Source organism: Mesoplodon bidens, assembly GCF_964165515.1.
Source record: "Mesoplodon bidens genome assembly, chromosome: 11".
Lineage (NCBI taxonomy): Eukaryota > Metazoa > Chordata > Mammalia > Artiodactyla > Ziphiidae > Mesoplodon > Mesoplodon bidens.
In genome coordinates, this window is record NC_138167.1 from 47286916 (window position 1) to 47310971 (window position 24056).

Sequence of the window (24056 nt, forward strand, 5' to 3'; positions counted from 1 at the left end):
GACTTGAGGATATGGGGAGGGGGAAGGGTAAGCTGTGACAAAGCGAAAGAGCAGCATGGACATATATACACTACCAAATGTAAGGTAGATAGCTAGTGGAAAGCAGCCGCATAGCACAGGGAGATCAGCTCGGTGCTTTGTGACCGCCTGGAGGGGTGGGATAGGGAGGGCGGGAGGGAGACGCAAAAGGGAGGGGATATGGGAACATATGTATATGTATAACTGATTAAATTTGTTAAATAAAAAAAATATATTAAAAAAACAAAACAAAACAAAACATGTCCAGGGACTTCCCTGGTGGTGCAGTGGTTAAGAATCCGCCTGCCAATGCAGGGGACACGGGTTCGAGCCCTGGTCTGGGAAGATGCCACATGCTGCGGAGCAACTAAGTCCACGCGCCACACTACGGAGCCTGCGCTCTAGAGCCACGAACCACAACTACTGAGCCCACGTGCCACAACTACTGAAGCCCGTGTGCCTAGAGCCCGTGCTCCGCAACAAGAGAAGCCACTGCAGTGAGAAGCCCACGCACCACAACCAAGAGTAGCCCCCGCTTGCTGCAACTAGAGAAAGCCTGTGTGCAGCAACGAAGACCCAACGCAGCCAAATAATAAAGAAATTAAAAAATAAAAAAAAAATACATGTCCAAGATTTCTGGGTAAAGAAAGCATGAGGAGGATCATAGAACTCTTATACCTGGACACCTGATAGGATAAACATTTTAAAAAATGCAATCCAAGAAGGAAATGAGAGTGACCTTATATGAAATACTTTCCAATGTGGAAGGAGGAGAATGAAAGGGATAGTCATGGGTAAGTTTTTTAAAAAAATCCATCAAGAGTAAGAGCCTCTTAGGGAATTCCCTGGTGGTCCAGTTGTTAGGACTCCGCGCTTTCACTGCCATGGGCCTGGGTTCAATTATTGGTCGGGGAATTGAGATCCCACAAGCCGCACAGTGTGTGTGGGGGGAAAATACTCTATAAACCACTATGGGACCTCAGGAAAAGGAGGCTGAACCTCTGGGGTTTGTCATCTTCCAGGGTATTAAGCCACATTGGGAGAATCTGCCAAAGCTTATGTTAATACATGGAATTTACCACTGGATAAAGTAGGCCTGATAGAAAACATTTTATGAGATTTTAGGAAAAAGAACAGAATTCAAATCACCAAAAATGATTAAACTCTTCAATGGCAAGCTCTTCTCTATCTTCATGCCCTTAGCTTGAAAAGAGGATGAAAGCAACAATCAACCACTAACCATAGCTGATAAGCAAGATTGGGTGGGGATAGGTCTCAAATTAGGTGGGAAACATACCAAGGATATTTCAACGATCTCTGTCAAACAAAAGGTTATAAACAGAACTGTTCCACATAAAACATAAAGAAGATCAATAAAAATGACACAGCAACTATCAAATCTCCAATAACAAAGGAGAAAGACAATGAGAGAGAAGAAATTACTACGCAGCAGATGAAGAACCCAACCTGGAAAACAATCTAATCCCACAAAACCAAAAGCAGATTCTCCCTTGAACACTTATTTGAATACTTCAAATAAGAATTTAGATACAGGGCTTCCCTGGTGGTGCAGTTGTTAAGAATCTGCCTGGCAATGCTGGGGACCTAGGTTCAAGCCCTGGTCCAGGAAGATCCCACATGCCACGGAGCAACTAAGTTCATGTGCCACAACTACTGAGCCTGAACTCTAGAGCCTGTGAGCCACAACTACTGAGTCCTCACGCCAAAACTGCTGAAACCCACACGCCTACAGCCCGTGTGCCACAACAAGAGAAGCCACCGCAATGAGAAGCCCTCGCACCACAACGAAGAGTAGTCCCCCCTCACAGCAGCTAGAGAAAGCCCATGCACAGCAATGAAGACCCAACGCAGCCAAAAAAACAAATAAATAAAACAAATAGGGCTTCCCTGGTGGCGCAGTGGTTGAGAATCTGCCTGCTAATGCAGGGGACACAGGTTCGAGCCCTGGTCTGGGAAGATCCCACATGCCGTGGAGCAACCAGGCCCGTGAGCCACAACTACTGAGCCTGTGCGTCTGGAGCCTGTGCTCCTCAACAAGAGAGGCCGCGACAGTGAAAGGCCCGCGCACGCACACCGCGATGAAGAGTGGCCCCTGCTTGCCACAACTAGAGAGAGCCCTTGCACAGAGGCGAAGACCCAGCACAGCCAAAAATAAATAAATAAATAAATTTATTAAAAAACCACTGAATCTTAAAAATAAATAAATTAATTAATTAAAAAAAAAAAGAATTTAGATACCATAAAATAAGAGCTAGGAAATAAATGAAAGAATGATTAAGAATAAATAGAATGAAAAGAAAGATGTCTGCAAAGCTGAAGAAAACCTGAAAAACAAAACACCACAATTAAAGATTCAATAAGATATCAGAAATAGCAAGAAACAGAAGAGATACAGAGAAAACAGAATGAATGGAGTGGAGAAAGGCTTTCAGAATTAAAAATAAAACCATATTAAAGCAATTAGAAGATAATATTAGAACATAAAAATGATCCAATCTAAGGATAATTAGAATAAATATAATAAACTCAAAAAACATAGGACTCAATAAAGGGAACAGAAAAAACATTCACAGATAATATACAGGAAAATTCCCTTAAAATAAGGGACCAGTATCATTCACTCCCCACTGCCAATCCATCAGAAGAAATCGTATCTGTTCTACCTTTTGCATACACCAGAACTGGACCGCTTCTTACCATCTCCACTTGTTACCACCCTTATCTAAGCCACAATCATTTCTTACCTGCATTGCTATAATCAAGACTGCAATAGTCTCCTAACTGGCATCCTGAGCCTTCTATTCTGCCACTCTCTGGCTTCTATTTCACATAGCTGCTTTTAAAATTATAAAACATTATGTCCCAACTCCACTGTTCAAATCCCTCCAGCAGTTCCCCATTTCATTCAAGGTAAAAGGCAGAGTCCTTAGAGTGGCCTAAAAGGTCTTATCTGCTCTAACACCCTGTCCCCATCCTCGCTTTATCTCTCTGACCTCACGTCCTACTACTCTTCCTCTTAGGTACTCCACACCAGCCACACTGGCCTCCTTACTGTCCCTTTTATAACTTAGATATGTTCTCACCTTAAGGGCCTTAAGGTGTTGCCTATGCCAGGAATGTTCTTCCCCTAGATATCTACATGGAATACTTCCTCACCTCCTTCAGGTCTTTTCTCAAATGTTACCTTCTCTGTGGTTATTCATGAGAAACTACTGAACTTGGGGTAAGAACAGAGAGAGTCTGTGGCATTATTGCCTAAAGCTACTCCCATCCCCAGAAGTCAGTGGGAAAGGTAGTTCTACCAAGGTGGCGAAAGCCATGAAAACCAGCAGCTTCACTGACAGAGAGGACTGACTTGATTTAAAGCAAAGCACAGAAAAACCCCACGCCTAACTGCATTGTCAGTAAGAGTGTGCATTCTTGGTGGCAAATGAAAAAGCAAGACCAAGGGCTCAGCTAGCCTGAGGTTGCTGTCATAGTGCAAGCAATGGACCAGCAGACTAGATAGAAATTAAAAAAGGAAATCTGGAAACGAAACTTAAGGGACCTTGATAAATGCTCTACACATCTGCACTGGAGAGATTGGAAAGGGTCCATCCACCAGGAGCCTGCATACACAGGCAGAAAAGACACAAAAGGGCCCAGTGGAAAGTAAAAGTTAGGGCAGACTTTTAAACTGTCTGAACTTTTTTTTTTTTTTTTGTGGTACGCAGGCCTCTCACTGTTGTGGCCTCTCCCGTTGTGGAGCACAGGCTCCGGACGCGCAGGCTCAGCGGCCATGGCTCACGGGCCCTGCCGCTCCGCGGCATGTGGGATCTTCGCGGACCGGGGCACGAACCTGTGTCCCCTGCATCGGCAGGCGGACTCTCAACCACTGTGCCACCAGGGAAGCCCAAACTGTCTGAACTTTGAAGGAGCTTCCCCAACACACACAATGATCAGCAGAGAGAGGAAGCCTTACTGGCTCAAGGTGTTTAGCACAATCTTTGACCAATCATTAACTGACCACTAAGCAATGCAGATACAGGTGTCACTCCAGGAAGCCAAACTTAAAAATTAAAACAGAAATTAAAAAAACAAAACCAAAACTGAGCAGATATCAGCAGTCACACACCAAGGAGAAAGATTCTACAGATTGAGTCCAGGCAAGTTACTTAAAAAACAACAATAATAACAAAGCAACAACAACCCTCAAAAGGGAAAAAAATCAGAATCCAAAATTGCTACAACATATTATGTAAAATGTCCACAGTTTCAACAAAAATTTATGAGATGTAAAGATGCAAGAAACTGTGACCCAAACTGAGAAGGGAAAAAAGACCCCATGTGATTGCAAACATCCCTGTGTAGGCTCAATGCCAGACTTAGCAAACACAGACATCAAAGTGCTTTAAAAGACTACAGAAAATTATATGAACAATGCCTTAAACAGATAGAAAATCTCAACAAAAAGCAGAAATCATAAAAAAAGAGCCAAATGGAACTCTAGAGTTGAATACTAGAGCAGAATAAAAAATAAACCTGAAGAAAGAGCAATAGAAATTATCTAATCTGAAGAGAGAGAAAAGAATAAAGAAAAACAAACAGAGCCTTAAAGACCTGTGGAACAACTGTACCAACATACACAAATTAGGAGTTCCAGAAGAAGTGGAGAGAAAGGATAGAAAGTGACCAAAAATAATACAAACTGATTTTTTAAATTAATCTACACATTAAGAAGCTCAATGGGGCTTCCCTGGTGGCGCAGTGGTTAAGAGTCCGCCTGCCGATGCAGGGGACACGGGTTCGTGCCCCGGTCCGGGAAGATCCCACATGCCACGGAGCGGCTGGGCCTGTGAGCCATGGCCGCTGAGCCTGCGCGTCCGGAGCCTGTGCTCCGCAACGGGAGAGGCCGCAACAGTGAGAGGCCCGCGTACCGCAAAAAAAAAAAAAAAAAAAAAAAAAAAGAAGCTCAATGAACCACAACTACAAAAACACAGAAATCTGTACCTAGACATGTAGTAAAATTGATGAAAGCCCCAAACAGAAAATCTTGGGAGTAGTAAGAAAAAAACAACCTATTATTTACAGGGAAGCAAAGATATAACTAGTGGCTAACTTCTCATTAGAAACAAGGGAGGCTAGAAGGCAGCGAGATGACATATTCAAAATGCTGAAAGGAAATGTTGTCAAGCAAGAATTCTGTATCCAGATAGCTAAACTGTCTTTCAAAACTGAAGGTGAAATAAAGACATCCCCAATAACTTAGAGAATCCACTGACATCAGCTGGTAGCTTGAATCTACACAAAGAAATGAAGAGCACTGGAAAAAGTAAATATATGGGTAAATATAAAAGAATGCATTTTAAAAATTTTATTCTCTCATACAGAGTGAAGTCAGAAAGAGAAAAACAAATATCGTATATTAACGCATATATGTGGAATCTGAAAAAAATTGGTATAGATGATCTTAATTACAAACCAGAAATAGAGACCCAGACGTAGAGAACAAACGTATGGATACCAAGGGGCAAATGGGGGCAGGGGGTTGGATGAATTGGGAAATTGAGGCTGACTATTGATAGTATGTATAAAATAGATAAGTAATGAGAACGTACTGTATAGCACAGGGAACTCTACTCAATGCTCTGTGGTGACCTAAATGAGAAGGAAATCCAAAAAAGAGGGCCTATATATAAATATACACACACGTATAGCTGATTCACTTCTCTGTACAGTATAAACTAACACAATACTGTAAAGCAACTATACTCCAATAAAAAAAGAATAAAAAAATTATTCTCTTAAATTATTTAAAAGACAAGATCGTATAAAGCAGTAATAACAACACTGTATTGTTGGGTTTATAACAAATACAGATGATATATATGACAATAACTGCACAAAGGAGGGGGAAAGACAAGCTATCTTATAGAATTAAACTAGTACTAATCTAAAGTAGACTTTGGGGACTTAACCTGGTGGCGCAGTGGTTAAGAATCCGCCTGATAATGCAGGGGACATGGGTTCGACCCCTGGTCCGGGAAGATCCCACATGCCTCAGAGCAACTAAGCCTGTGGGCCACAACTACTGAAGCCCGCGCGCCTAGAGCCCGTGCTCCACAACAAGAGAAGCCACCACAATGAGAAGCCTGGGCGCCGCAACAAAGAGTAGCCCCCACTCGCCGCAACTAGAGAAAGCCCACATGCAGCAAATGAAGATCCAACGCGGCCAAAAAAACCCCAAAAAACAGTATGGTATTGGCATAAAGACTGAATTTAGATGAATGGAATAGAATACAGAGCCCAGAAATAAACTGTCACATGTATGGTCAAATAATTTTTAACAAAGGCACCAAGACCACTCAATGGGGAAAGAATAGTCTCTCCAACAAATGATGTTTGGAAAACTGGATATCTACATGCAAAAGAATGAAGCTGGACCCATCACTTACACCATGTACAAAAGCCAACTCAAAATGGATTAAAGACCTAAACATAAGATCTAAAATTCCTAGAAGAAAACACAGAGGAAAAGCTTCATGATATTGAATTTGGCAATGATTTCTTGAATATGACACCAAAAGCACAGTTAAAAAAGCAAAAATAGACAAACAAGACCATGTGAAAATTTAAAACTTCTATACATCAACAGAAATAATCAACGGAGTGAAAAAGCAATCTATGGAATGGGAGAAAATATTTGTAAATCATTTATCTGATAAGAGGTTAATATCCAGTAGATATAAAGAACCCCTACAACTTAACAACAGAAAAATAAATGACCAACTTAAAAATGGGCAAAGAACTTGAACAGACATTCTCCAAAGGAGATATGCAAATGGCCAAAAAACACATGAAAAGATGCTTAACATCACTCATCATTAGAGAAACACAAATCAAAACCACAATGAGATATCATCTCATACCCATTAGGATGGCTGCTACCAAAACCAACAACACAAACACACACACACACACATACACACACACACACACAAAACCCAGAAAATAAGTGTTGCTGAGGATGTGGAGAAATTGGAACTCTTGTGCACTACTGGTGGGAATATAAAATGGTGCAGCCACTATAGAAGATAATATGAAGCTTCCTCAAAATTTAAAAATAGAACTACCATAAGATGCAGCAATCCCACCTCCGGGTATATATCCAAAAGAAATGAAAGCAGGATGTTGAAGAAATATTTGCACATCCATGTTCACCGTAGCACTATTTATCAATATAATAGACAAGAGGTGGAAACAACCCAAATGTCCATTGATGGATGACTGGATAAACAATATGTGGCATATACATACAATGGAATATTATTTGGCCTTTAAAAAGAAGGAAATCTTGATACATGCCGCGATGTAAATGAACCCTGAGGACATTATGCTAAATGAAGTTTCAGTCATAAAAAAGAAAAATATTGTAAGATTCCACTTATATGAGGTATCTAAAGTAGTGAAATTCATAGAAACAGAAAGTAGAATGGTGGATGCCAGGGGCTGTAGGGAGAGGGAAATGCGATATTGTGATTTCATAGGTACAGGCATACCTTGGAGATACTCCAGGTTCAGTTCCAGACCACCGCAATAAAGTGAACATCGCAATAAAGCAAGTCACAGAAATTTTTTTGGTTTCCCAGTGCATATAAAAGTTATGTTGGGCCTCCCTGGTGGCGCAGTGGTTGAGAGTCCGCCTGCCGATGCAGGGGATACGGGTTCGTGCCCCGGTCTGGGAGGATCCCATATGCCGCGGAGCGGCTGGGCCCGTGAGCCATGGCCGCTGGGCCTGCGCATCCGGAGCCTGTGCTCCGCAACGGGAGAGGCCACAACAGTGAGAGGCCCGCGTACCGCAAAAAGAAAAAAAAAAAAAAAAAAAAAAAGTTATGTTTACACTATACTGTAGTCTATTAAGTGTGCAATAGCATTATGTCTAAAAAAATGTACATACCTTAATTTAAAAATACTTTATTGCTAAAAGAATGTTAACCATCATCTGATAATGCAAGATTGCCACAAACCTTCAATTTGTAAAAAATAAAATAAAATATGCAATTATCTGTGAAGTGTAATAAAGTAGAACACAATAAAACAAAATATGCTTATAATTTCAGTACTGTTGTGTCTCAGGGAATAGGGAGGCCTGAGGAGAGGGAGAGAGACAGGGGAATGGCCAGTTGGTGGAGCAGTCAGAACACACACAACATTTATCCATTAAATTTGCCTCCCATATGGGCGTGGTTTGTGGCGCTCCAAAACAATTAGTGGTAACATCAAAAATCACTGATCACAGATCACCATAACAAATACAGTAGGGTGAGTGCCCTCGCCAGACTGGTTAAAGGCGAGGCCGGTTGTGCGCGCCGCTGGAGGGGCGCGGGCTCCAAGGGCACCATCAGACCTGAGGTGGCCGCCGGAGCCCGGGAGGCGCGGGGACGCATCTGTCACTGCCCTGGGGGATGGTCCCCGGGGACCACCGCCACCTCGAGGGCCCAAGAGCCAAACACCATAGAGACCTTGGATCCTGACCCTCCAGGATGCTGAGCCCACCAGAACTAGAAGTGAGATTTAAAATGCATGAACTGGGGGACTGTGTCCGACTCATCTTTCCATCTTGGGCTCCCTCACAGTGCTTGGGACATCATGACAACAGTAAGAGGTAGAGGAGCTTATCAAATACTGTTAAGCTTGAGCCTGGAGGTGACCAACAAACCTTTGGATCGAAGTGGGGGCCTTTGGGTTTCAGCATCCTGTAAGACTTTATTTACCTCTTTCTAAGCATCAAGAGTATCTGCAGAATTCTGGGCAGAAGGTGTTGGCCAGTTTCCCTGTGCAAGCCACCACTCACCTCTACAGTGATGAGTCAGATTCAGATGAGGAGCAGGAAGAAGAAACCCAGCCCTCTGACCTTCAGTGCCAGGAGGCGGAAGACAGCCCAGGAGGAAAGGGCAGAGACCGGCTGACAAACCCAGGACGGCAACCCGGAGTCTGCAGTGGCCTTGGTGGTAAGGGTCTGCTCCCCAACCTTGACTCTCCGGAGGATGCTGGGTGCCCTTCATCCCAATAAGTCTGTCTCTCCTACACCAGATCCATCTCACATGTGCCCTGCGGGACAGCCCTTGGGGACTGCCTCGCCAGGACACTTTGCCTTTCAACTGGGTATACAAGGACTTGACTTTCTCTGGCCAGCACCCGACTCTGGCAAAGACTCATCTTTTACTCATCCTTCTACTAGTGATTCTTTGTGCCTCATTTATACCTTTGAGAAAGGATTCTAGGACCAATAGGTTTGTGTCCACATGGGTTGTTATCAGGTGGGGCCAACTTTCAAAGCATGTTCAGCAATGTCACTGCTGATCAAATGACAAATTAGTCCATATCGATTAATAACTCACCCATGCCCCTCACTTAACCTGAGACCCTTTATTTGGCTATTTCCACTTTTGTAAAAATGATTCAGATATTGTCCAAGGTTGATGTGGTTGCTTAGTGGCATTCTGAAAAAAAAAATATTTATGAAAAACACACAAACACACTGAATAATTTCCATAAAAGTAACAAAAATAAAAAGACAAGGATTTGGGTGCAGGGACCATTCTGGATAAAAACATATATGATTCTTGTCTAAGGGCCGTGTGTATGAATAGAGAGACAAGCTTTAACTCTTAGGTGGGGACTGCTTTGGGCTTATTATTTGAATAGAATAACACTGTTTTCAATCAAGGTACCTAATGTAATATTATTTTCAGCTTTTCATATTTTGATGACCAAATGAGTGTATTCATCAAGGTTTTTTACTTAACTATTTTACATTTGGTTGTCTTCCTAGTTCTACTTGAAATAAATATTTGGAGAGACAAAAAAAACCAAATACAGTAAAAATGAAAATGTTTGAAATATTGGGAGAATTCTCACAATGTGACACAGAGACAACAAAGTGAGCAATGCTGCTGGAAAAATGGCACTGAGAGATTTGCTTAATGAAGGGTTGCCATGAACCTTCAATTTGTAAAAAATGCAATATCTGCAAAGTACAATAAAGCAAAGTGCAAAAAAATGAAGGGATGCCTGCAGAGATTTTCCATTTTACAAGACAAAAAATTTCTAGAGATCTGTTCAACAACTTTGTCAATATACTTAACACTACTGACCTGTACATTTAAAAATGGCCAAGATGGGGCTTCCCTGGTGGCGCAGTGGTTGAGAGTCCACCTGCCGACGCAGGGGACACGGGTTCGTGCCCTGGTTCGGGAAGATCCCACATGCCGTGGAGTGGCTGGGCCCGTGAGCCATGGCCGCTGAGCCTGCGCATCTGGAGCCTGTGCTCCGCAACGGGAGAGGCCACAACAGCGAGAGGCCCGCGTACCGCAAAAAAAAAAAAAATGGCTAAGATGGTAAATTTTATATTACATATTTTAATTTTTTCTTAATTTTCAGGAATATACTGATTTGGAAAGAAAAAGAGATGAAAAATGTTAAATGTGGATGGATTAGCATAAATCCATCACTGCTCATGGAAATCCAAGCCAAAGCACATGCTCCACTGAGGGTGAATATATAGCCTTAGTATAGATGCAGTATAGCGAGTTGATAAGTGAGGGCTTAAAAGCCAGACTGCCTGCGTTCCCATCCCAGCTCCACCGTCTCCTAGCTAAATGACTACAAGCAAGCTACTTATCTTCTCTGTGTCTCCATTTCTTTATCTGTAAGATGCAAATAATGCTAGCATCTTCCTCACAGGACTGTTATATGGTTTAAATGAGTTCCTACAGATGTAGCACTTAAAAGAATGCCTGACACTTATTGACAACCAGCCAATAAACATTGGCTGATATTAACTGCAATGAAAGATGTGTCTCCTAAAACTAAAAGGTTTTAAGAATCACAGATTATACAAGTTACTTAACAAAAACTAATGGGAACTTTACCAAGACTATGGGTTACTAGCAGTAGGTCATAATTTCAGGTATTGTTAGAGCTTTAGAATGGCAAATCCATCAAATTTAGGTGATGTACAATTAGGAAATCAGAATGATCCAAAGTACTCTAAAGATATAGCAGGTATAATTTTCAAGTCTTGGGGTATATAACTTTTCACACTGCCATGCATTATAAGGACCTGACAACACCAGCAAATAAAAGGTAAACTGGGCTGTACACAAAGGTACTTAGAGTTATTTTAAATTGAAAATACAGATTGTTACAAAATGTACCTATGAATAGAACCAGGGAAAAAGGAAGGACAGATGAGGAAGGAGGAAACATAAGAAAACTAAATGCTCATCTTCCATAATAGGATTGCCCCTAAAAAGATTAAAAAGTCAGTACAGCCATGCTATGAAGAAATACGGAATTTAATACCAGAATAAATGGTCGTAATTACCCATGGACAGCTAGAATAGGGAATCGTCGGGGAGAGGGCAGAGAAAGCAGAAGACTTTTTTTTTTTAAATTATTATAAGCTTTGTGATACTATTTGACTTCTTTTTTTAAAATAAATTTATTTATTTTATTTATTTTTAATTTATTTACTTTTTTTTGCGGTACACGGGCCTCTCACTGTTGTGGCCTCTCCTGTGGTGGAGCACAGGCTCCGGACGCACAGGCTCAGCGGCCATGGCTCATGGGCCCAGCCGCTCCGCGGCATGTGGGATCTTCCCAGACCGGGGCACGAACCCGCGTCCCCTGCATTGGCAGGCAGACTCTCAACCACTGCGTCACCAGGGAGGCCCCTATTTATTTTTATTTTTGGCTGTGTTGGGTCTTCGTTGCTGCACACAGGCTTTCTCTAGTTTCAGTGAGCAGGGGCTACTCTTCATTGTGGTACATGGGCTTCTCATTGCGGTGGCTTCTCTAGTTGTGGAGCATGGGCTCTAGGCGTGTGGGCTTCAGTAGTTGCAGCACTTGGGCTCAGTAGTTGTGACTCGCAAGCTCTAGAGCGCAGGCTCAGTAGTTGTGGTGCACAGGCTTAGTTGCTCCGTGGCATGTGGCATCTTCCCAGACCAGGGCTCCAACCCATGTCCCCTGCATTGAGAGGCGGATTCTTAACCACTGCGCCATGAGGGAAGCCCACTATTTGACTTCTTATACCATGTACAGTCCAGTCCTCCATATCTGCAGTTTCTGCATTCTCAGATTCAACCAACCGAAATCAAAAATATTCAAGGGAAAAAAAATCCAAAAAGTTCCAAAAAGAAAAACTTGATTTTGCCACACGCCAGCAACTATTTACATAACATTTACATTGTTTTGGGTATTATAAGTACCCTAGAGATGATTTAAAATATACAGGAGGAAATGTTTAGGTTATATGCAAATACTATGCCATTTTATATAAAGGGACTTGAGCATCTGCAGATTTTGGTATCTGTGGGGGGTCTTGGAACCAATCCTCAGCAGATACTGAGGGAGGACTGTATGTTTATACTTAGATTAAAAAATACTTAGCCTATTTTATGCACTCTGAAACTACTAAAACACTTTTTTACCCTGACAAATGTCCAAAATGATTACACACGCTGGTAGTAAGGCTATGGAGAAAACAGGCTACCTCATATCTAAGTGAGAATGTAAATTTGTACAATACCTATGAAAAACAACTAGACAGTAGTTATCAAAATTTTAAATACAGGCACTTCCCTGGTGGTGCAGTGGTTGAGAATCTGCCTGCCAATGCAGGGGACACGGGTTTGATCCCTGGTCCGGGAAGATCCCACATACCACGGAACAACTAAGCCTGTGCGCCACAACTGCTGAGCCTGCACTCTAGAGCCTACGAGCCACAACTACTGAGCCCAAGTAGCCACAACTACTGAAGCCCATGCTCCACAACAAGAGAAGCCACCACAATGAGAAGCCCGCGCACCACAACGAAGCGCAGACCCCGCTCGCCACAACTAGAGAAAGCCCGGGCGTAGCAGTGAACACCCAACACAGCCAAAAATAAATAAATAAATAAATTTATATCAAAAAATTTTTTTTAATATATATACTATTTGACCCAGCAAAATAATTTCTAGGAATTTACCCTACAAGCATATCTGCAAATGTGTGGAAAGGTATGTTCAAGGTTATCAAATGAAATAATATTTATTAGAGCAAAAGATTGGAAACAACTTAATTGTCCATCAATGGAACACTAGGTTAATGAATTATGGTTTATTCATACAATGAGATACTATGCAAATGGTCTTGAGGAAAGAGAACGTTCTTTTACGTATTGATATGATATATTGTTAAATGAATATGATGGGGAGAATATATTTATACTATCATATATACATAAATATTGTATATCTGGAAGGATAAACAAGAAACTAGCAACAGTGATGATCTGTTGAGGAATGGAAACTGAAAAAATAGGAAACAAGGGTAAGAAAGACTTTTTAATCAGCCTTTTTCTATTTTGGCATTAGAACCATACAAGCATCTTATCTATTCAAAAAAATTGTAATGCTTTTTTAAAAAAAGATTCCTTCCTAGTAAATTAAACCAAAGCTGAAAACCCTCAGTTTAACCTAAATAACATTTGTTTCAACTTAGAAATCCAATCAACGGGTTCAAGAAATGTGTCAGTAAGAACCTACAAACACTAACTTCTAGACCTGCAGAATAATAACCAAAAACAAGAAAATGGGGAGTTCAAAATAAAAATATTTTTCCTGACTTTTAAAGGTTTTGGTTATGAGAAAGTAACCAAGAGTTCTTATTCCACAATATCATCAGTTTGCCAATAATTATTCTCATTAGCTTTATAAAGGAATATGAAAAAGGAGAAGAAAAAAAAGAAAAAGGAGAGAGACCCAAAGTAATGCAATGATATATTCTAAAAAATAATTAGGAACAAAGGAGATGATTTCCTTAGGTCAAAAAGGTGAATGTGAGACACTTCCATAAGTCTGTTTTCTCAACAAAGTCTTTATTCACTGGCACTAACTTTCCAATCCATATGTCATTCTAACCCCAAAACTCCCATAATTATAAGGTCTGATCACCAAAAATTTTAATTTGGAAAATGGAATTTTCATGTAGAAAAACCAATAAACTCCTTTTTATAAATATAAACCTTGAATTGGAACAACACAGAATTGGAAATTGGAATAAAATAGAATTTCTGGAAATTTAAAATACATTCTAAGTGGAAAACCAGAAACCATGTGACAGCACAACTCCTCTTACTACTATTAAAAGACACAGGACCCTCCAAATTGCTTAACATGAGTCATCAGTGGCAGCTCTAAGTGTGGGAGTAGAGGGGGCTCAAAAGGAGCAGAGCAGGAATACATACAAGCTTGTCTTTTCCTATTTCACCGCCAGCTGCGTGGTGAGTTGTCGGTACCCTCCTCCTCATGCAGGTGGCTGTAACCCAAGCCCAGTCAAGCCAAATTATCCTCAGCTGTATAAATTCTTCAATAATGGTTTTAAACAATACTGATCATTTAATCCTCACCCCCTCCACACACATGTCAACTCCATTCCTCCCATCTCCCCAAAGCACAGATGCACAAACAGCACAAGGGAATGGAGGCAGCTATTAGGCAAAAACAAAATAAGGCAATTAAGAGCTATATTCACTGATTCTAATCCATAAAGGAAAATTTCATGCATATAGAAAAAGTGATTTCTAATACACCTTCTAACTTGAAAAAATTATTAACTGATTAATTAATAAGTATTTAAGATAAATTACTATGTGCCAATACTTGACACATAGTAAAATATGGATAAACCTTGAGGACATTATGCTTAGTGAAATAAGCCAGTCACAAAAAAGACAAATACTATATGATTCTATTTATATGAGGTACTTAGAGTAGTCAAATTCATAGAGACAAAGTTGCCAGGTGCTGTGGGGTAGGAGAATGAGGAATTATTGTTTAATGGTACAGAGTTTCAATTTGGGGAGATGAAAAAGTTCTGGAGATGAACGGTAGTGATAGTTGTACAACAATGTGAATGTACTTAACATCACTGAACTGTACACTTTAAAATGGTTAAAATGGTCAATTTTATGTTATGTGTATTTTACCATGATTTTTTAAAATTTTAATGCAATAAGAAAAAAATTATGAAAGAAAAAATTGATTGCTTGACCCAGCAAGAAACTCCTAAAAGAAAAAGGGAAAAAGAAAAAAAAGCACGAAAGCACAAATATTAATATTATCAATATCAGGAATTTTTTTTAGAAAGTATAGGTCTTACAGACATTAAAATACAAGACAAAAATAGAGACAACCTTATGTCAATACATTTGAAAACATAAGTAACAAATTTCTTAAAAAACACGTTACCAAACACAGGCAAAAAATAGAAAATGTAAATAGTAACTACCTCTAAAGGTAACTGAGGTTATAATTTTAAATTCTCTCATAATGAAAAGGCTCTCATCTCTAATCTATTGATGATAGGAGTATAAATTGGTATAACTTCTTTGGAATATAGGCATTATTTTGTAAACTAGAACATTTATCAATCCTATGACCCAGAGATTACATTCCTAAGAACCAAGAGAAATTCTTGCTCATGGCACACCAGAAAACATGTAGAATTCATAACAGTAAGAAATGGAAACAACCCAAATGTCATCAACAGGAAATGAATAAACTGTGATGAATCCACTAAATGAAGTATTATATGGCAGAGAAAAATGAGTCAACTATTACAACTGTACACAACAATATAGATAAATCTTAGCAATATAATGTAAAGCATTAAAAAAAGAAAAAGAAAATCAATTCCCAGACTGCATACACATATTCTTTAAAAAAAAAAAACTAAATACAACTAACACTAGACAACATATTATTTAGACACACATATACACCTGATAAAACTATTTTTTGAAAAGGCAATGGAAAGAGTAAAAAAAAAAATTAGAATAGTATTTACCTTGAAAGGCTAGAGGAGAACATGTAAGACTGTCAGTATTCAATATTAAACTTCTCAGGTTAAATGGTGAGTTCATGAATATTCTATATGATACTTTTTAAAACCAAATACACGACATAAACAAAATGATAAAAATAACTACATGGTGGGCTTCCCTGGTGGCGCAGTGGTTGAGAGTTCGCCTGCCGATGCAGGGGACGCGGGTTCGTGCCACGGAGCGGCTGGGCCCGTGAGCCATGGCCGCTGAGCCTGCGCGTCCGGAGCCTGTGCTCCACAACGGGAGAGGCCACAGAGGTGAGAGGCCCGCGTACTGCAAAAAAAAAAAAAACCCTACATGCTAAAGTTTTTTTTTAAAGGGCCATCGAGGGATGTGGAATAACTGATTCTCACACACTGTGAGTGGGAGTGTAAAAATCTATTTAGTAAAATCTACTAAGGCTGAACATAAGCATATCCTACAACCAGATGTCCTACTCCTAAGTATATGCTCAACAAAATGCACGTATATGTGCACCAGAGACATGTACAAGAATGTTTATAGCAGCACTATTTTTAAGAGTCCAAAACTAGAAACAAACGTAGACATCTATCAATGACAGAATGAATAAATAAATTGTGATATATTTACAGAACAGAATACTATATACTGCAATACAGAAAAAGAACGAGCTACTGACATAACATGCATCAATTTCAAAACCAATGCTAATGGACATATATACACTACCATATGTAAAATAGATAGCTGGTAGGAAGCAGCCGCATAGCACAGGGAGATCAGCTCGGTGCTTTGTTACCACCTAGAGGGATGAGATGGGGAGGGTGGGAAGGAGACGCAAGAGGGAGGAGATATGGGGATATATGTATATGTATAGCTGATTCACTTTGTTATAAAGCAGAAACTAACACACTATTGTAAAGCAATTATACTCCAATAAAGATGTTAAAAAAAAACCAATGCTAAGAGAAAAATGTCAGATGCAAAAGAGTGTATGTTGTATGATTCCATTTATATGAAGTTCATACATAAGCCAAACCAATCAATAGTGATAGAGGTCACAATAGTAGTGGGAAAGAAACTGGGTCAGGGTACAGGAAGGCTTCTAGGATCCTGGTACTATTCTATTATCATGATCTGAGTACTTATTATACAGGTCTGTTCACTGTGAAAAAATTCATCTAGTTGTACCCTTAAGCATTTTGTATTTTACTTTATGTATAGTACATAAAACTTTAACAAAAAAGAAAATAAACTAAAGACATCCTTTTGCCTCTTAATGGCGCAATTTAACTGATACTCTTCATTCCCTCTGCCAGGCACTGACCAATATCCCTGGCTGAACACTGGCAGCTAACAGGTAACACTGACATTGGGGCATTTCTGCTCCCCCTATACTATACTGAGTCTGATGTATTTGTTCTCAAACCTACTTAATTCCAGTTGTGTCCATAATTTCAATTACATGATTGTAATGAAATACGAAATACATTAATGAACTACGAATGTAAGAAAAGTTGCTATTTCTTTGAGAACTAAGTTGAAGGCTCTGGAAGACTGAATATAAATCATTTGAAAAACCGTCCTCGGGACTTCCCTGGTGGCGCAGTGGATAAGACTCCGTGCTCACAATGCAGGGGGCCCGGGTTCGATCCCTGGTCAGGGAACTAGATCCCACATGCATGCTGCAACTAAGAGTTCGCATGCCACAACTAAGGAGCCCATGTGCAGCAACTAAGACCCTGTGCAACCAAATAAATAATTTAAAAAAAAAAAACCCGATCCTCAACTGAAGTGTGGGTGAGACATAAATAACCTTGGGGAAAAATTAGAAATCTAGCAGGAGTCTATACTCATTGCTTCAAGTCTTTAAGAGTTCTCACTCCACTTAGAAAAACTGTAATTGGAAGTTGTAAGCAATGCATCACGGGGTGCAATTAATGCCAAATAGATGAAGAACTCTCATCAGCAGACTCATAACGTAATATATCAAAAGACTGGTGAACAAATGTACATTTATTTGTTTTAAGCAAAAATAAAATGCTTATGATATGTATGTATCATTTTTATATCTTGCTTTAACCAACTTTTTCAGTTAATAGTAAACTGTGTAAGATTGGATGGTATTGAATAAGAAGACTTCTACTATAATCCAAGAAAGCTTGCTCTAATTACTTTTGGCAAACTAATACTATCTACTAGATAGATAAAGCTAAAATTTTAACTGTAGGGAATTCCCTGGGGGTCCAGTGGTTAGGACTCCGCACTTTCACTGCAGGGGGTATGGGTTCCATCCCTAGTTGGGGAACTAAGATGCCACCAGACGCATGGCCAAAAAAAAAAAAAATTAACTGTAAAGAAGTCTACTTATTAAAATGGCAAAAGAGAAATCAAATTCACCAAAGCTGAGATGCTATATTTAAAAGAATATGCCAGGACTTCCCTGGTGGTCCAGTGGTAAAGAATCCACCTTCCGATGCAGAGGACGGGGGTTCGATCCCTGGTCCGGGAACTAAGATCCCACATGCCATGTGCCGCAAACTACAGAGCCCACGTGCTCTGGAGTCCATGCACCGCAACTAGAGAGAGAAAACCCACACGCCACAACTAGAGAGAAGCCCGCGCGCCACAACAAAAGATCCTTCATGCCACAACTAAGACCCAACACAGCCAAAAATAAATTAAATAAATAAAAAAAATAAAAGAATATGCCTCTGGTGCCATATTAGCTATTATTGTTAACAAAATGGCAGCATAGTTACCCTATCTCAGCATAGTCTGGTTAATACAATAAAGGTCTTAGAAGAAGACAGTTGCTGAAAGGACTACCTGGGGCTCAAGGACCAAGGTCTGAGTATCACTGAACTGGAGAAACAACAGTCTGAGTGCTCTTGATAGAAGAAAACAGAAAAGATGCTTTTGCTAATAAATTTGCCTTGAGAGTTAAACTTTCTCTCAAACACAGTTAGTAAAATTTCTTTCTGGAATCTGATACAAACCACGGGTTTCTGAAAAAAAAAATTCTTGTTATACATTAGCATCCAGTTAGACTGAATTCCGGCATAATGGTTTCTTACCAGATTTCTTTAAAAGCATTGATCGAAAGCATTAGAGAGCCCTCAGTGATAGTACTCTAAAGCTTCTCATTTCATTCATTATTCAACTAATATTCACTGAATGCCTACTACATTCTAAGCCTTGTGTGAGTCTGATTGGGAGGGTGCTGTTTCAGATTCAGGGGAAAATTATGGTATATCAGAATGCAGGGGTTTAATGAGAGCAGGTGGTGGGAAAGTGGCAGCCAAACCCTTTACCTATTCAACTGAGCAGTCTGACAATAAAGGAATGAATGAAATAGAGTATTACCCAGAGTTCTAGCAAGGCAAATCAAAAGGGGTTTTCCCCTCAAGGGTTTACCTCTTAAAAAGGAATGCTTTTTGAAAGAGGAGAAGGAAGGAACCCTCCTCCACTGTTGGTGGGAATGTAAATTGGTACAACCATCATGGAGAACAGTATGGAGGTTCCTTTAAAAACTAAAAATTGAGCTACCATATGATCCTGCAATCCCACTCCTGGGCATATACCCGGAGAAAACCATAATTCGAAAACATACATGCACCCCCATACATGCCCCATACATGCACTGCAGCACTATTACAGTAGCCAGTACATGGAAGCAACCTAAATGTCCATCAACAGAGGAATGGATAAAGAAGATGTGGTACATACACACAACAGAATATTACTCAGCCATAAAAAAGAATGAAATAATGTCATATGCAGCAACATGGATGGACCTAGAGACTGTCATACTGAGTGAAGTAAGTCAGACAGAGAAAAACAAATATCATATGATATCACTTATACCTATATGTGGAATCTAAAAAAAAGGTACAAATGAACTTATTTACAAAACAGAAATAGAGTCACAGGTGCAGAAAACAAACTTATGGTTACCAGGGGGGAAGTGGGGGGGAGATTGGGATTGACATGTACACACTACTATAAATAATACAGATAACTAATAAGGACCTACTGTATAGCACAGGGAACTCTTCTCAATACTGTGTAATGATTTTTATGGGAAAAGAATTTTTAAAAGAGTGGATGTATGTATATGTAAAAAAAAAAAAAAAAGGAGAAGGAAAAATCAAACATATTAATACTACAAAGAAGGGCTTCCTTGGTGGGTCAGTGGTTAAAAATCTGCCTGCAGGGGCTTCCCTGGTGGCGCAGTGGTTGAGAGTCCGCCTGCCGATGCAGGGGACACAGCTTCATGCCCCGGTCTGGGAAGATCCCACATGCCGCAGAGCGGCTGGGCCCGTGAGCCATGGCTGCTGAGCCTGCATGTCCGGAGCCTGTGCTCCGCAACGGGAGAGGCCACAACAGTGAGAGGCCTGCGTACCGCAAAAAAAAAAAAAAAAAGAGGGGAAGATGAGGAAGGTCATACCAAATGACTCCAATTATTTCAGTAATAGAAACAAGAGAGAAAGCAGGGAAGCTTGAAGGCCTGAGAAGAAGAGATAAGAAAACTAATACTGCCGACCATGTGCTATTACATCATTTATATACAAATTTCATGTAATCCTGTTTAGTATTTATGACTCATTTAATTGAAGAACCTGAGACTGTGAGAATTCCCCAAGATCTAACAGCTGGTAAGTGGTAGGGTGGTGATTCAAACCCAGGTCTCTAAGACTACAAATTCTATCTCTTTCTACGATATCACACTGCTGCTTCAAAATCAGGAAAGTGCAAGAGAATAAATATGAGAGGAATAAAAAGGTCATGAAGCAGCAAAGGTCCAGTTAGAAGCAGACAGCATGAATTTGGAGTAGGTAATGCCAACTTTGTGCCCTCTCCCCCTGGGTTCAACTGCCCAGGTAAAAAGTATTTAACATTGGGAAGTTGCTAAAGGTGTAATAATATACAATTTTAAGAATTAAAACTGGGTAGCAGACTTCCACTTTCCTTCAAATTATTACTATTGTTCTTTACTAACTGAATATCTACAAAATATTATGCACTTGGTAGTCTCATTGAACTTGCTACCTAACCATTCAAAGCTACAGTTTAAGTATCTGCCAATGGTCCAAAATTCAACACTAACCTGAGTAAGTGTTCTAATGTTGATCAAAATACCAGAAAATGTCCATCTAAGAATAACTTAATTTTCTTTCATTTTGAAAACTGACTTTATTTACAAGGAATGAGAGTTAAGTCCCTAAGACTAACAGACATAGGATTGTTGTCAAAAACCAGAATGCAGGGGCTTCCCTGGTGGCGCAGTGGTTGAGAGTCCGCCTGCCGATGCAGGGGACACGGGTTCGTGCCCCGGTCCGGGAAGATCCCACATGCTGCAGAGCGGCTGGGCCCGTGAGCCATGGCCGCTGAGCCTGCGCGTCCGGAGCCTGTGCTCCGCAATGGGAGAGGCCACAACAGTGAGAGGCCCGCGTACTGCAAAAAAAAAAACAAAAACAAACAAACAAAAAAAAACAGAATGCAGACCCATTTATTTTGTTCTTTTATGAAAGACTGTGAGAGGCTTTGAAATGAACCAAGATCACTTGGCATCTTCAATGGAAAACTAGGCACTGTGTAATGTGCACCTTCCCTAGTTACCTGATTCTACAAGGTCTGCATTCTTCATGACCTTTGAGCTGTTTTGTAATTGTAAGTTATAGTTAAATGATAGCAGTTCAAAGGATTCTTGTCCATACACTTACAAACAAATTCTGTCCAGTAAGAGAGGAATGATTTTCCCCATGTCCCTATGGAAAAAGACAGTTTTGCATAGATTTGTAAATTCATTTCAGCATACCTGATCCTATACACGTGCAGTACTTTGAATTCTCCTTTGAACTACTTTTAACATCTTACAGGTTCTCCCATTAATTAATGAGTTAAATAACATCTTTTACATGTGTTCATTTTACATTTATATAAAAATCATTATTCTAACTTTTTAATCCTTTAACAATGAATTTTATATAACATGTAGTATATACCATGGAAGATGAAAACTTTAATGCAAAAGCTCAAGGGAAGGAATCATCCTTTTCCACTCATACACATATTTAAGGAAGGCCAGACAAAACTTAGGCCCTGTCTCTTCCCAGTTCTGAAATTTTAAGACTCTAAGAAGCACAGTCATTGTTGATCATTCTTGAAAGAGCCCATAATTCACAAAAGAATTCTTTGAAAATTATATTTCCAGCTGCTTTTTTCCCCTAATGCATAGTATAAACAAAGCACTGTCTCAAGAACAGAGCTTCATCATTTCAGAAATGCTTAGAATCTTTTGTCTGAACTACTTTTGTTAATTACAGTCACTTAAAAAAATAGATGGTTACTCAATATTCTGTAATAACCTATATGGGAAAAGAATATGAAAAAGAATGGATATATGTATAACTGAATCACTTTGCTGTACACCTGAAACTAACACAACATTGTAAATCAACTATACTCTAATATAGAATAAAAATTTAATTTAAAAAAATAAATAAAATTCACATTCAATTAAAAAAAAAGATGGTACAACTTCACATTAAGCTAAAAATCTACATTTGACAAATGCTTTTTCTGATCCAAAAGTTTTTTTTTTTTTTTTTTTTTTTTGCGGTACGCGGGCCTCTCACTGTTGTGGCCTCTCCCGTTGCGGAGCACAGGCTCCGGGCGCACAGGCTCAGCGGCCATGGCTCACGGGCCCAGCCGCTCCGCGAACCAGGGGTACACGAACCCGTGTCCCCTGCATCGGCAGGCGGACTCTCAACCACTGCGCCACCGGGGAAGCCCTACTATAATTCTTAATATGAATGGATAATGCATGTAGCATATCATGCATTAAATATTCTAAAAGATACGTTTTCATCCAGTTGAAATTAGTTAAGTAAATACTGGCCGATTAAAACGCATGAAGAGTTAACTCCTTCTCCCTCCCCATCTCTACTCCCTCCAAACCAACAGGAACATTTCAGATGGTAATGTGTGTCAATTAGAAGTAAAGAGAATGCGGATAAACAAAACAACTGGAAAAGGTACAAAATGCCAGGCCCCAAAAGAGATGTCACCACTTCCAAGTTGCAACTGAAGTTAAAGAACTATAGTGGGAAGTCTTCACCATTTTCAGTAATTCAAAATAAGGTACGTATTGTCCTCCTCCTTGGGAATGTAACTCATTCCAAAACTTTTCTGACTCTTCTTGAGGCTCTTAAACCTCGAGCATGTGTTGTAGTGTTCTATTAAAGCTTTGTAAGAGTACTGTTCAAATACCAAGTAAAGAAAATAACTGAATCGTTTAAGATAAAAGTTAATAGGCTTTTCTCTCTACCCCCAATTCAACAATGTATAGATCTGGATACCAAGAAAAAAAAAAGGTAGATGATTAAATACAGGCATTTCTTCTTCCCAGAGTAGGAAGAGCAATATGGCAGGCAGCTATTTCTTTAACAACTTCCTATTCACTAAGCCATCTTCTTTTTTCAGATCATCAGAGAATTTGGGTAAATTTCTCATGATGTACAAATCCAGAGAGCAAGGTAAAAAAAGAAACACCGGAAGAAAAAGAAAACAAAGTGGGAAGAACACAAAAATGCAGTATTCACATTGCCTGGTTGACCATAAACAATAAAGCAAAATATATTCACTGCCACCTTCTTTTCATCTAGAGAGAAAAGGAAAAAATAACACAATAGCCTCTACAAATATATATCATAAAATACCCCAAGGTTTCCAAATATTTTACCTCTGGAGCCAGATCACTGTGCTAAGGTGAGCAAAGTCTCTTCAGATGGGGTCAGGCAGTAGAGTGCTTCTAAAGACCATTCCCTAATGCTTTTCAAAGTTTCTTATAACCTGCTTTACCACCTGCTCTAGAGTCCCCAAATTTAAAATTACTTCTATCACCTACCCCCTTTTCAAGATCTCCCTTAAAGGTATCTCTTAAGAAAGCTAGCTAAATTCAACTGAAAGTATAAATGACAAACAGGTACACATACTTTTTAACCCTTGGAAAAATGTTATTCATCAATTCAAACAGATCTCTGTGGCAGAATTTTTAATAGTTGAGAGTTTTTCTTCTTTCTTTCTTTGTTCCTTTTGTTTTCTCTTTTTGGGATGGAGGCACTGTTATACCTACTCTCAC

The 24056-nt window shown here is 39.7% G+C and overlaps 1 protein-coding gene and 1 pseudogene across 3 annotated transcripts in view; one reads left to right on the plus strand and one right to left on the minus strand.

Annotated features, from left to right (window-relative positions):
• SPATS2 (spermatogenesis associated serine rich 2) overlaps window positions 1-24056 on the minus strand; it is a 129720-nt gene that overhangs the window by 75398 nt on the left and 30266 nt on the right. The gene's annotated exons all lie outside the window — the stretch shown is intronic.
• On the plus strand, window positions 809-9112 carry LOC308625737 (protein ripply3-like; annotated as a pseudogene). Its single transcript has 3 exons — window positions 809-812; window positions 8318-8590; window positions 8712-9112. The product of its transcript is annotated as a protein ripply3-like (transcript).